This window comes from Peromyscus maniculatus, chromosome 5, assembly GCF_049852395.1.
Source record: "Peromyscus maniculatus bairdii isolate BWxNUB_F1_BW_parent chromosome 5, HU_Pman_BW_mat_3.1, whole genome shotgun sequence".
NCBI lineage: Eukaryota > Metazoa > Chordata > Mammalia > Rodentia > Cricetidae > Peromyscus > Peromyscus maniculatus.
This window is the reverse complement of record NC_134856.1, coordinates 133,722,874-133,729,838: the sequence shown is the minus strand read 5'-3', so window position 1 is coordinate 133,729,838 and position 6,965 is coordinate 133,722,874. Positions and strand designations below refer to the sequence as shown.

The window sequence follows — 6,965 nt, the reverse complement described above, 5'->3', positions numbered from 1 at the left end:
CTTTCCCCTCCCCCAATCCTTCCTCTCAAAATCATGATCTCTTTTCCTTTGTTATTGTTACACGCATATTTATATAGATGTCTAAAAGCATAAAGACAACCTGCTCAGTCCCTTTCGTGTTGCTGGCTTTCTAACCAGGGTGCCCAGCTCATTGAGAAACTCAGCTACAGCAGCCTGACATCTGCCATGTGTTCAGGGCAAGCATGGCTGGGGAGCCGGGATTCTGTTCCTGTCCCAGAGGCCTGTGCAGCCTCATGTGAGTCCAACAAGAGCTTCTCAAGCTTCCCCGACTTTTCTCATGGTCTCTCCAGCTTTTCCTCTTGGTGCTGATTGGTGTACCCATAATAACCAAGTGATACAGAAGTGAGAGACAGCTAGCTGGGGTGACGGATAGGTCTGTCACTTTCTCTTATATATGCTATCTCATACATTACATCCTGACTGCAGCTTCCTCTCCCTCCACCCCTCCCAGTCCTCCCTCCCCAGATCCACTCCTCCTCCATTTCCCTTCAGAAAAGAGCAGGGCTCCCAGGGTCATCAACCCAATACTGCATGACAAGTTACAATAACACAAGGCACAAACCCTCATATCAATGCTCGATGAAACTACCCAGTAGGAAGAAAAGGGTCTGAAGAGCAGCCAAAAGTGTCAGAGACACCCCACTCCCACTGTTAGTAGTCCCACAAGAGCACCGAGCTATACAACCATAACATATGCAGAGGACCTAGCACAGACCCATACAGACCCTGTGATTGTTGCTTCAGTCTCTGCGAGCCCCTATGAGCCCTGTTTGATTGATTTTGTGGACTGTGTTCTTGTGGTGTCCTTGACCTCTCTGGCTCTTACAATCCTTCCTCCCCCTCTTCCACAGGATTCCCCGAGCTCTGCCTAATGTTTGGCTGTGGGTCTCTGCATCTGTTCCCATAAGTTGCTGGATGAGGCCTCTCTGATGACTATTTGGCTAGGCACCAATCTGTAAGTGTAGCAGAGTATCATTAGGAATCATTTCATTTCATTGACTTTTTTTTTTGCCAGTTGTATTTGGTTCTATCCAAGGTCCCTGGGATAGCCAGCCTTTGGCTCCTGGCCATCAAGGCAGTGACAGACATGGTCCCTGTCATGGCATGGGCCTGAAGTTGAACAAGTGATTGCTTGGCCACTACCACAAGTTCTGTGCCGCCATTACCCCGGCAGATTCCTGTCTGGTTCCTTTGACAACAGACTTATTAGCACTCAGTGTGTGTCAGGTTGTGTGAATTCCAGTCACTTGTAATGGCCAGCATGGACACAATCACAGTACACACTCACTTTTTAACATGTTTCTTTTTGTAAATCATCCTGGGTGCTGTGAAAGCTGTGAGAATCAAGATGAAGTCATTTGTGCACCAACAGCAAAGTAAACAGAGCCAGGAGTGATGAGGAAGGCCCTTACACATGACACGTGAGCCACCACAGAAGACGTCCCCAGAACCTCCACTGCCAAGGCCACCTCATCACACAAGAAGCTTCTGGGGCTGGAGAGACGGCTCAGTGGTTAAGAGTGGGCCTGCTCTTGCTGAGAACCCAAGTCTGTCCCAGAACTCACTTCAGGCAGATCACAACTACCTGAAACTCTAGCTCCAGGAGACAGAGGTCCTCTTCTGGCCTCTGTGGGCACCTGTACACACGTGGCGGACACTTACACACTATATACAAATTTTTAAAATTTTTTTTTTTGGTTTTTCGAGACAGGGTTTCTCTGTGTAGCTTTGCGCCTCTCCTGGGACTCACTTAGTAGTCCAGGCTGGCCTCGAACTCACAGAGATCCTCCTGGCTCTGCCTCCCGAGTGCTGGGATTAAAGGCGTGCGCCACCACCGCCCGGCTTAAATTTTTAAAATTTTTATCTTGAAAGTACCTAGCATACTTATTTTTGTCTTTGAAACCATCCCCTTGCCTCAGCCTCCTTGAAGACAGCATTTACCACAGTGTGAATATTCCCACGGCAACATTCTGCTCCTCCCGTTACCGCACTAGTCCCGGATAATGCCTTTATTCTTTGTTGAATTTGTCTCTTTTCATTTTTTAAACTTAGGTTGGCAGTGCAACAGCCTGAGAGACCCATCCATCCTCTCTCCTCCCCTTCCTTTGTCTGTAGACTCCCAGCCTTCTGCTGAGCACATGTCAGCCATGAACAGAGAGGCTTCTTAGCCTCTGGGGGTGCGTGGCAGCAGTGTTGGGGGGCTCTGGAGGGTGAGAGGAGAGCCGTTGTGAGGGCTTTCACAACAGTGTCCTTCTCTACTCCCCTCCTTGCTGCTGAAGGGGGTGCGGGTGTGGGAGCCAGAGCCGAACAGCCACCTGGCCCAGGAAGTTCAAATCTGGTGATGCTGTGCTAAGCAGTTCAGAGGAGGGAGGCATCTCTAAGCTATGGTGTCCACGGAAGACTTCAGTGAGAAGAAGGTGAAGAGTTTCTGGCTGGGCAGACAGGATTGTGTCTGTATGTGACAGGAACCTAGGCTGCCCTCTCCTCTTCCCCTTCAGGCATCCTCCTCGTGTCGGGGATGAGGCAGGAATGATGTTTCTGGAAACCAAGTGAGGCGGACGCTGGAGGTGGAGGATCCAGATGAGGTGCGGGGTGGGGTGGGGGAGACACACAGAAAATGTGCAGCTCCAGGAAGCATCCCGTGAGAAACACCTGGCTGAGCATCACCTCTTTCTCTCCAGTTTACGCCCTAGAGCACGTGAGGAGGGTGGGCCAAGACAGCAAGGTCTGACTGTGGGTCACTGCTCACAGATGTGTTAGGAGTCAGAGAGAGGGGAGCCGGCGATGAAGGATGCCTGGCGTCACCACACAGAAAGGAGAACGTGAATACTACCAGTTAGTTAGTATTGTGCAAAATAGACTTCGCAGTGAGAAATATCACAAGAGGGGGGCACGTGATAATGAGGAAAGGCTAAAAATATATTTAAAAAACTGTAGCAATTACAACACATGTACCTAGAAATAGGCTCTCAAATTACAAACAGTAAGAACTGAGGCCCTTGAGAAGGCTCAGCCAGGCAAGGCACTTCCTGGCAAAGAGGATGACCTGAGTTCAGTCCCTGTGACCCATGCAGAGGAAAGAGAGAACAGACTCCCAAAACCTGCCCTCTGACCTCCACGTGTATGCCATGGCTTACATGTCCTCTCACATACTCAGTAAATAAATGTAATTTTTAAAACTTCAAAGGGAGTCCTTCAAATAAATAAGACTGATATAGAGGATAGTGAAATACTCCAACAATTGCAGTTGAATTTTTTGTTGATAACAGTCTCAATAAATTACAGATCAAATATTCAAGAAATCTGGAGGACCATAGAGAAACACCACTGTCAAGCAAGCCGACCTCACCGACACACAGGCGCCCCCTCCTAAACACAGCTTCATTTCCTACGCTTTCTGGTATCATAGTCAACTACAATCAAAGGTCGTTGTACACACGGGAGTGTGTGGTACCCACAGAGGCCATAAGAGGGTGTCAGATCCCCTGAAGCCAGCACAGGTGGCTGTGAGCTGCATGATGTGGACAGTGCTAAGCAAACTCAAGTCCTCCAAGCGCTCTTAACTGCTGAGCCATTTCTCCAGCCCCAAGGAGGAAGTTATTTAAATAGAAAAAAAGGAAGGAAGGAAGGAAGGAAGGCAGGAAAGAAGGAAGGAAGGAAGGAAGGAAGGAAGGAAGGAAGGAAGGAAGGAAGAAAGGAAGGAAGGAAGAAAGGAAGGAAGGAAGGAATTACTTAACTTCCTTATCAAGAAGGAAGGAAAATCCAGGCATGATGGTTCATTCTTATAATTCTAGCACCTGGGAGACTGAGGCAGGAGAAAGGTGAGTTCCGAGGGAGTGTGGCCACATGGGGAAATCCTGAATCAAAACCAAAGTGAGTGAACCAACAAACAAAGCTGGGAAAAAAGAGAAAGAATCAAATCAACAGTAAATGGAAGGAAATAATGAAGATTGGAGCAAAAATCGATGACAAGAAAACAAACAACTGACTAAAACAAACGAACCAAAAACAATGCAACAAGAAATGTTGGGAAGATCAACAAAATAAGCCCTACTAGATTAAGTGATTTGGAAACAGAGAAGGCACTAATTCCAAAATCACAGTGTACAAAGTACATTACTACCAGGTCTCAGTTATCAAAAGAATCATGAGTCTGTTATAAATGATGTATGCAAGCCAACCCAACGACTAGATGAAATTGGCTGGAGCTGGAGAGGTGGCTGAGCCATTAAGACTGTGTACTGCTCTTGTAGAGGACCAGAGTTCAGTCCCCAGCACCAATATTGGGAAACTCATGACTGCCTCTAACTCCAGCTCTGGGAGAGCTGACACCCTCCTCTGATCTCCACAGGCCCTGAAAAAGGTTATTCCAGATTGATATACTTAGACTCTCTGAGTACTTGTTTTTAGTGTGTGTGTGTGTGTGTGTGTGTGTGTGTGTGTGTGTGTGTGTGTGTGTGTGTTCATATGTACGGAGATGCACACCTGTGTGTAGGGGCACATGAAGGCCAGAGGACAACCTAAAGCATCATTCCCCAGGAGTGCCATCTACCCTATTTTGAGACATCTTTCATTGACCTGGAGCTCCTCTAGTAGGCTAGACTGCTGTCAGGAAACTACCCACCTCCGTCTCCACCCCAGCCCTGGAATTGCAAGTGTGTGCCACCACACCAGCATTGCATGCGGACTCTGGGGGCTCAAACGCAAATTCTCATGCTTGCAAAGCAAGCATTTCACTGACTGAGCCATCTCTCCAGCCTTTGTGAGTAATTTTTAAAGGAGAGTTACATCAAACATCGATGACGCCCATTTCAAGGCTCAGGAGGGGCTCCCCACATAGCACAACTCCGGCCACCTTGCTTATAAACAGGAAGGACTACTTACCTTCTGGATTCATCATTCTAAAGAAACCAATCACTGTTGCCACCAGCCTCGAGTTGAGCATTTCTTCACAGGAGAATCAATTCTCTGAGAGGGAGGGCTCTCCTGTCAACATCCAATCCCGTTTTCACAGCAGCAGCCTCCGCAGAGGTAATTCTCAGCATCTGTGCTGGATGTGTTGACACTCTGCTGCTATCTGTAAACTCTTTCAGAATTGAACTGATGTTGCTCTTAATCCCTCCTGAAATAAAACAGCCAGATAGAGTTCCATATCTCTGGCAGCCCTGCCCAGGATAATCACCTGGCTTCCCTGGCCACTCACCTGCCTTTTCCTTGGCTTTCTTAGGCAAAGTGTGACGATGTGAGAATGGCCATTGAACACTCAACTGCTGATTGCCTAGAGGCAAGTATTACATTATTTTAAATCTGTCAATTTTCATAGTATAAATACTCATGGCACAGCATAGTCATATCAAAAACCAGACATCACACAACTTTGAGCAGAGAAGAGATACATGGTACCATAGCAATACAGTAATCCCACTACAGAAACAGGATGGACAGAAATGGTGTAAGACATAACAGTAAACCATAGTACTTTAATTAAGAACTAATGTGTTCTGAGTAACTATTACCATTACTGATAAAATATTGATTGTAATTTTGTGATTCTTTGGTTTTGCTAGGTAGCCTAGGCTGACCCTGACTTGCCATCCTCCTGCCTCAAGCTCTCCAATGCTATGACTACAGACCTCCTTGGAGCTGGACTGGAAGTTTGTTTTCAGTGATGACCTTGTTTGCTGACAGATGACTTCAGGGGGCCTTTGTCATTCAAGTGAGCTCCATGTGTTCATTTGAAGGCTCCTCTGGTTCCTTATTACAGTGGGGATGTCCGTCGGTTCCTTATTACATTGGGGATGTCCTTCGTCATTAGTGGGGGAATCGCCATCATGTTCTCCTGTTTCTTCATCCTCCTCTCCCCAAAAACACACTCGTAAAATACAGTTCAGCATTTTTAAATCTCTTCCTCCATTGCCTTACACCCTCGTCCTGCCCCTTACACTCTTTGCCCCTCTTACACCTTCGCCCCGCCCCCTTACACTCTCGCCCCGCCCCTTACACCTTCGCCCCTCCCCCACAATAAATATTGTTATGAAAGATTTTCTACAACTCACGAGACGCAGGAGCAAACAGGAGCATGACGTTCTTAGGAAGGCTCACGTCACATACGAACAAGACAGAGGACTAGAGACAAGAATTAAGTGTTCTCAGCTCAGCAAGCTGCTCAACAAACCGAGAGTTGGGACCCCTGCCCTCAACTGGGATCTACAGAAGCCACAGCTGCCTGTGTGCTTGGAAGTGATGGAGCTTCAGAGGGGAGAAGGATGTCCACCCTTGCCACTGGTTCACACAGATAGAGGCACTTGAAGGAATGAGGAACAAATATAAGGAAGAGGGAAGGAAGAGGAGAGGAAAGAAAGCAGGGAGGCAGAGAAACGGGAAGTCAGAAAGAGAGCGTTCTCAGAAAGGAGGTACCCAGACCGGAGAGGAAGAAGTAAATTATCCTTATTCACAGATGGTATAATCCACTATATAAAAATTATAACCTACTAAAATAAGTAAAAGAGCCGTGCGGTAGTGGCACATGCCTTTAATCCCAGCACTCACACTCAGAAGGCAGAAGCAGGAGAATCTGGGAGTTTGAGGCCAGCCTAGTCTATAGAGCAAGTTCAAAGACAGCCAAGGCTACACAGAGGAACCCTGTGGTGGTATTGTGTTCCCCAAAATATTGTGTACCTTAATAAACTTACCTGGGGTCAGAGAACAGACAAGCCACTAGTTAGTCAGTGATAGCACACACCTTTAATCCTAGCATTCCAGAGATAGAAATCCCTCTGGATCTCTGTGAGTTCAAGGCCACATTGGAAATAGCCAAGCATGGTGACACACACCATTAATCCCAGAAAGCCAGCCTTTAATCCCAGGGAGTGGTGGTAGAAAGCAAAAAGATATATAAGGCGTGAGGACCAGAAACTAGAAGTTTTTGGCTGGTTAAGAATTTG

At 47.1% G+C, this 6,965-nt stretch overlaps 1 long non-coding RNA gene across 1 annotated transcript; it reads right to left on the bottom strand.

Moving 5' to 3' along the window:
• Window positions 1–4,303: 4,303 nt before the first annotated feature.
• On the bottom strand, window positions 4,304–5,941 carry LOC143273210 (uncharacterized). Its single transcript, XR_013051106.1, has 3 exons — window positions 5,655–5,941; window positions 5,225–5,299; window positions 4,304–5,143 (listed from the first exon to the last, which is right to left on the bottom strand). It is a non-coding gene; the product is annotated as an uncharacterized LOC143273210 (long non-coding RNA).
• Between the last annotated feature and the right edge of the window lie 1,024 nt (window positions 5,942–6,965).